General features: G+C 44.1%; 1 pseudogene; it reads left to right on the forward strand.

The window, feature by feature from the left end:
- Positions 1 to 1,581: 1,581 nt before the first annotated feature.
- Positions 1,582 to 4,679, forward strand: LOC110544075 (activity-dependent neuroprotector homeobox protein 2-like; annotated as a pseudogene).
- The last annotated feature ends 3,091 nt before the right edge of the window (positions 4,680 to 7,770 follow it).

Raw genomic sequence — 7,770 nt, forward strand, 5'->3', positions numbered from 1 at the left:
TTCCACTGAGAGGTTATGTGCCCTATATTTTACTTCTGAGAAATGGTCAATGAGGGATAAGGGTGTAGTCACTTTCTGTCCCATAATGGAATCTTCTGTCAGAAAAGTCAGAGAGGCAACAAGAACAGAGACAAAAAGAACCAAACAAGCAATCAGACAAGGACGCCCTTGCGGGTGATACCACAGTGCAATAATGGAATGGCTCCCCTGCCGGTCTCTACGAAAATCAGACTCAGACAGGAGGAGGACCTTCTCTGATCCAACCTCCCAACAAACAGAACCTGGAGCGTCCTCTAGCTTCCTGGCTTTTCGATTATCTGATGCGCCCGTCAATCGAAATAGCCTAATCAAACAACCAAGAAAGTTCAGACAGGTGCCTAACCAGAACAAAACAGAATCTGCAGAAACCTGAAGTCAAACAAACAAAATGACTGACTTGTTTCAACCTGATTTCCGAACCTGGTCTGGTGAGGGTCGGGGAAGGGCCACATCTGTTTCCCAGCCAATGCAACACATGCAAAACCTGCACTCCCAGTGCAGGGTCCGTACCACTCCCTCCCCCAAAGAGACTCACAGACCACGGTTCCATGCAAAAGCAAGAGGCAGTTTATTCCAATCGCGATGTGGGTCGTCCCTTCAAAGCAGCAGATGACCCCGAGCATACTAAGCACAGAGTTTTTATTCCTAAAAATATCAGGCCTTTCCATTGATTAGTCAGCAGAAAAGATAGCAGTAATGCAGGCTGGCAGCTGTAGAGGGGAGCTCACAGCTCCAAGGACAGTCCTCCCCTCTTCTCCCATCTCTCGGTTCTGTAGTGGGCCGCTTACATCTTTAAGGACAGTCCTCCCCTATATTGCCTGACTTGTTTTTCTTTCTTCTTAGCTGGCCCTTATTCAAGGTCCAGTTGTTTTTCTTTCTAATTTGGGATGGTCCAATTTCTCATTAGAGGCAGGGAAGGAGGAGGCCCTAGGGTGATTGGAGGCCACAGGGAAAGGCTGTGCTGTCAGGTCAATGTGTGACTGGCAGCCTGTGAAAGAGTCTGTGGGCCTGTGTGTGACAGGAGGATAGAGGAGGATTGTGAAGGCCTGTGTGTGACTGGAGGCCTGGGAGGACTTTGGAGGACTGTGTGTGACTGGAGGCTGGGGTAGGGCTTTGCAAGGCTGTGTGTGACTGGAGTGCTGGGTAGTACTGTGGAGGGTTGTGAAGGCAGGTCTATGTGATGGAAGAAGAAGGAGTATTGTGTATCCAGGCCCAGGTGTGACCCCAGTCCTGGGAAGGGCTGTGGCAGGAGGCTCTGATGTGACTGGAAGCCACAGGGGAAGACTGTGATGCAAGGCCTTTTTGTGAATCAAAGCCCTGGAAGGAATGCTGCAGGAGTGGCAGTATGTTCCAGGGCAGGGGGTGGGGAGTGGAATGGAGGGTGGAGGCATGGCCAGCTGAGATTGTAGGAGGCAGGTATAGGCTGGGTTCTCATGCCCGAGAGGTGTGTCTTAAGCAAATGCTCTCTTATTGCAGGGCAGAATATTTTAAGAATGTTTCAAGTGCCTGTGGACAATTTGGACAAGTCAGGTGTATGGGGCCATGGGTAAAGAGCATGCTTCTGAAGATTGGACTTGACAAAAGCAAAGAATTGCTGAAGGGCCTTAAAGGCTTTGACCCAAGTGACAGATACTTTTATAATACATCTTGGCCAGATGTTGCTCCAGGGGAATTTTTCAGAAAGCAAATGAGATACCAAAGCAAGCCATACTGTATAAAATGTATCTTTTTTTTCACATGTATAAAATGTATCTTTTCCAACAGTTCCTTCTGTAGCATGAAGAACCATGTACTGATCACCCATTTTCACTCTTCACTTAATGCCTATTTTGGCTTTCACACTAAGGAAGACCAGCAACAGCTAACAGCCACTGATATTCTTCCTGCCGCAAGCACTCTACCACCTGAAAGATACTTTTGTAAAAAGTGTAGTACCAGGATGGGCAGGCAGGATGATCTGATGGCCCATATTTTGACATCAGATATACACAAGGATTTGGAGAATAAGTTGAGGTCTATAATTTCAGAACACAGCAAGAGGACAGGGCTTTGGATTCAAAAGCCCAGTGTTGCAAAGGCAGGCTTGTCCAGACCGCCAAACAGCAGGGCTGCACACACAGCTGATCCAGCCAAGCCAACTTGGTCTCACTTTGCCTTGGCAGAAAACAACCCAAGTCCAGTCATGGGTGACCTTATCCCAACCTGTGACCTCTACCAATGTACACCCACCAAAGGGGGTCCCATACTCTTCCTGGATCCTCAACAATTCCTGACACTGAGGCCTTCAACTCCCTCAACTGACCTATTCTTAGGCAAGGCTTCACCTAATAAGCCTGTAGACCCTCCTGCACTGTCTGTGAGCCAGCCACTTGGGCCTGTGAAAAAGTCTATTGGAGTGAGCAATCACTCAGTGAGTCAAACCATCCCACCTGGGATTTTACCACTCACAGAGCCCATGGGGTTTACAAGTTGACATGTGGGACCAGCAGTCAGATCAGTGGGGCTTACAAGTAGGCCAGTGGAGCCCACAAGCAGACTGGTTAGGCCTGGTACTCTGTCTTCTGCCTTTTCAAAAAACCCAAGATGTCTCCAGAACACGCAACCTAGAACAATTTCTGTGGATGAGCTAGTCTCATTGTCAGGCTTTCCTGAGGGTCAGATGACCCTGGCTTCTGTGATTCCTGCACAGAATATAGCTTCTGGGGTTTTCCCCACTGGTCAAACAGTCCAGTCCAGATTTCCCAATGTAGGTCAGACAGTCTTCACACAGGTTCTTACCTCTCCTCAGACAATGTTTTCTAGGGTTTTCCCTACAGGTCAAGTGGTATCATCTGGGTTGCTATCCTCGCCCCCCCAAACTGTGGTGGTCTCGGATGTCCTTGTGAATCAGGTTGTGAGCTCTGGTATTCCTCTGCTTGGTCAGCCTGTTAACTCAGGTCCATCTGTTGGGCCCATTATGCTTCAGCTCAGTCAGTCTGTTGGCACCAGCATCATGCTAGTGAGCCAGTTAGTAAGAGCTGAAACTTTACAGAACACCCTGTTCCTCAAGTCAGGCTCTGTTTTCAGGAAGATGCTTCCAACAGGATCACAGGTCAATGGGAAGCCCCTTTACATGCTGGACAACATGTCTGTCACTCTGCCTATTCCTCAGGGTGCTAGACTCATGACTGTTTCATCCCAGGTGTCCTCCCAATTCCTACCCCCCAGTATGGGTATGCAGATTTCCAGTGCTCCAGCCAGCTTCTCTTCCTCCCAGGGACTGGTAAGGAATGCAGACCAGAACATATTTGTTCAGACCTCCTTACCTGAGGTGGAGATGAATCTGGTTGCCACGCAGGCCAAGCAGTGGAAAATGTGCCCAGTTTGCAATGTGTTCTTCCCCTCCAGTGTCTACCAGGCTCACATGGAAGAGGCTCACGAACAAAGTGAGTTCAACTCCAGTGAGAAACTTGAACTGGTAAAGCTGGCAGTACATGCACCATTTCTGAAGTGGACAAGAGAGAGGGCCATGCATTGCCTCTCCTGCAAATGCCTAGTCTCAGAGGAGGAGCTAATGTAGCACTTATTCAAACATGGCATGGGGTGCCTGTTTTGCCCATGTACTTTCCACAGCACTCAGGGTCTCTTGGAGCACAGCAAAATTAAACACCTTGGGAGGAAGAAGCTGAAGTTGGATTATCTTAACAGGGGCTTCCAGTGGAGCCTAGATGCTGGTGGCAACTTGTTGTTCCCCCATCTTGATTTCATCATCACTCTGCCAAGAGATGAGATTGGAGAACTGGAGGTCCACCTGGCTATCCTCTCAGGCATATACTCCACATCCCTGGTGCCCTTGTATGTTAAGATGTGGTCTCAGTTTAAGGTTGTAACTCAGCTCAGCAAACAATAGCTGACCTGTCCCCTTTGTTTGAGAACATTTATGGTAGCCAATGCCTACATCTTACACTTGAAGGACAAACACCATATTAAGCCCACAGCCTGTATAGTGCTCAGTTCTCCCACCTTTAGGTGTGTCCACTGTAGTGGGATCTACCCTGGAACCTTGACTGTGGAGGCTATCACTCTTCATTTGTTGCATTGTGCACATGCACCCAAAGACAGCTCAGACCTGCCAGTTTGGTCCAGGTTTGTGGAGAACAGTGAACTGCAGTTTGCCCATTTGGAAAATGTTACTGATTCTACCTGTCCCTTCAAAAGAAAATGGACATATGTCCATCGGGTTCCAGAAGACCAGAAGACAGATGGAAAAGTTTCATTGTGTGTACTGGGTAATGAAGCATCAGATCCAGAAGAAGGGAATAGTGCTGTGACTTTGAAGAGACAGAGGAATTAAAGCACAACTAAGGAACTTGAGGCCTCTAATGATTTACTCCAGATCCTAGCATTAGATCCTATTGAATGGAAAGACTACTCCTCAGAGGAAAAAAAGCAGTTGCTTAGAGATTATTTCCAAAAGAAACCATATCCTAGCAGAAAAGAAGTTGAATTATTATCTTTATTCTTGAAGATGGAAAAAAATTATTATGGCTTTGTTTTTTGGAACAAGAAGATTTATTTGCTTGAAGGCAATGGAAGACCACAGACCCTCAGTACTTCTAGGTTTTGATATGTCTGACCTTAAAAATATTAAACTCAGACTGAACTTTGAGTATGAACCACAAAAGTCCTAGGCAATAGTTTGGGCCTATTTGGGCACCACTTTTTCTCTCTTTTGTTGGTTTTCGTGGCTCTTCTGGAATTTGCAAAGACTCAGGAATACTTATTTTAAGAAGTAAATGCTACTCCAGATGCACTGATGGATGTAGTTGTGTCTTTTCGCAGGTACTTCTAAGGTTTTTGTTTGTTTATTGTTTTTTTTTTTTTCCCAGCCATGAGAATGAAGTTTGGTATTTCATATATCCCTCATTATTAGTAGCCTCCATGTTAAAAGATAAAAACAGAAGTCTATAAATATTTGTCTTTTCATTTTAGGAAATTTCTGCTTGTGTGTAAATGTTTAGGTGAAAGTACGATTATCTTCTGGAGTGTTAGAGGCAGCAACCAAGGACAAAGCAATGCTGAGAGATGGGAGCACTGTCATGTGTATGGTTTTCTAAGAACATATTTTTGAAATTAACTTCTGTTAAGATTTGCTTAACATATTATGAATTTGATTTATATTTTCAGGGTTGTCTTGAAAGCTGTGTCTTAAACACAACTTATATGCCTATGGCCTATACAGTACTAATTTATCATTATTAAAAGATCACTAGTTTATCATTATTAAAAGATTCCCATCTCAGGAAATGGTATATAACTCATAATAAGTTCTTTTATGCATGATGTATTTGTTAGGACTGGAATGCATTCCTTTTTGGACTTCATATGACATGCAAGGTGCTTGTCTCTAGTATGACTTACTTACACATGGCTTGTGCTTCTTTTCCAGAGAAATAAGCAAAGTGACAGGCATGGGGTCTTGCATATAAATGGGCTTCCCATTACTTGCAGATATTTAATCTCCATTAAAGGTAAGACAATTTTTTTTGAATAGACATTGAGAAGACACTGAGTACTTTCTTACTTGAACTAGTGATAAGCAGGTTGGAGGAAAGCACAGTGGTCACATCTATGGCATTTCTGCCCTTGTGTGTGGACCCAATTGAAATGGAGTACAAGTTTAAATATTAATGGTGAAATGGGTTAGACAGGGAAATCTGTTTTCCTAGTTTGAGTAACTTACTAGATGTGTTAGAGTTGAGAAGGGGGATTTTCTCTGTCCCAAGTATCCATTTGAGGGACTACTAAGGAATCTGTTGTATTACTGCTCTGTGGATGCCAAGCCCTATGTTTTCCACAGGCTGTAAAGCACCAACTGATTGCACAGTAATGCAGATCAGCGATATTAGGTTTTGAATATTTTTTTTTTGTTCCAGCAGAACAAACTACATCTGATCAAGTGGCTGTGCTCAGTAAGAAGGAATACAAAAAGGAAATATACTAGTGGTATACTTATTTTGAATAAGGTGGTGATTGTGTCTTTTCCTTATTGCCTGGGGTCTGATATCAATCTTAGAAATTTGGCTAGATTGAAAAGAATTTATGCACAGGAAAGTGGAGGAAAGGAAGAGGAATCACTGCTTCAGGCTATTAAATTTCTAGAACAAGAATAGGAACTTGGGGAGAAATTATAACATCTGCAAATCTTATAAGATGAGGAAGATGACAATATAATTCCTAAGTACAAGTTTTATAGTATTTGATAGAAAAGGCTCATGTCTTGTTTTTTTTTCATCAATTACACTTTATTCATTCTGCATCCCCCCATGAGCCCCTCCCTCCTCCCCTCCCAATGCCACCCTCCCTTCTCCCTCTGCTTGCATACCACTCCCCAAGTCCACTGATAGGGGAGGTTCTCCTCTCCTTTCGGATCTTAGTCTATCAGTACACATCAAAAGTGGCTGCATTGTCCTCTACTATGGCCTGGTAAGGCTGCTCCCCTCCAGGGGGAGGTGATCAAAGAGCAGGCCAATCAGATTATATCAGAGGCAGTCCCTCTTCATATTACTATGTAACCCAATTGGACTCTGAACTACCCTGGGCTACATCTGTGCAGGGGTTCTGGGTTATCTCTATGAATAGTCCTTGGTTGGAGTATGAATCTCTGGGAAGTTCCCTGTGTTCAAATTTTCTTGTTCTGTTGCTCTCCTTGTGGAGACCCTGTCCTCTCCAGGTCTTACTATTTCCCAGTTCTTACATAAAATTCCATTCATTCTGCCCAACAGTTGCCCATCAGGCTCAGCATCTGCTTTGATAGTCTGTAGGGCAGAGGCTTTCAGAGGCCCTCTGTGGTAGGTTCCTAGGTTGTTTCCTGTTTTCTTCTTCTTCTGATGTCCATCCTCTTTGCCTTTCCGGATGGGGATTGGACATTTTAGTTAGGGTCCTCTCTCTTGCTTAGTTTCTTTAGATGCATAGGTTTTAGTGGGTTTGTCCTATAATGTATGTCTATATGAGTGAGTATATACCATGTGTGTCTTTTTGCTTCTGGGACAACTCACTCAGGATGATCCTTTCCAATTCCCACCATTTACCTGCAAATTTCATGATTTCCTTATTTTTCATTGCTGAGTAACATTCCATTGTGTAGATGTACCACATTTTCTGCATCCATTCTTCAGTTGAGGGGCATCTGGGTTGTTTCCAGCTTCTGGCTATTACAAATAAAGCTGCTACAAACATGGTTGAGCAAATGTCTTTTTTGTGTGCTTGAGCCTCTTTTGGATATATGCCTAGGAGTGGTATAGCTGGATCTTGGGGAAGCAGTATTCCTAGTTGTCTGAGTACACGCCAGATTGATTTCTAGAGTGGTTGTACAAGTTTACATTCCCACCAGCAGTGGAGAAGGGTTCCTCTTTCTCCACAACCTCTCCAGCATGTGTTGTCACTTGAGTTTTTGATCTTGGCCATTCTCATGGGTGTAAGGTGAAATCTCAGGATTGTTTTGATTTGCATTTCCCTAAGGACTAGTGAGGTTGAGCATTTCTTTAAGTGCTTTTCTCCCATTCGTTATTCCTCTAGAAAGAATTCTCTGTTTAGCTCTGTTCCCCATTTTTTAAGTGAGTTACTTGGTTTGCTTCTTTTCAGCTTCTTTAGTTCTTTATATATACTGGAGATGAGTCCTCTGTCAGATAAAGGGTTGGTGAAGATTCTTTCCCAATCTGTAGGTGGTCGCTTTGTTTTGATCATGGTATC

Source organism: Meriones unguiculatus (genome assembly GCF_030254825.1).
Source record: "Meriones unguiculatus strain TT.TT164.6M chromosome Y unlocalized genomic scaffold, Bangor_MerUng_6.1 ChrY_unordered_Scaffold_35, whole genome shotgun sequence".
NCBI classification, from domain to species: domain Eukaryota; kingdom Metazoa; phylum Chordata; class Mammalia; order Rodentia; family Muridae; genus Meriones; species Meriones unguiculatus.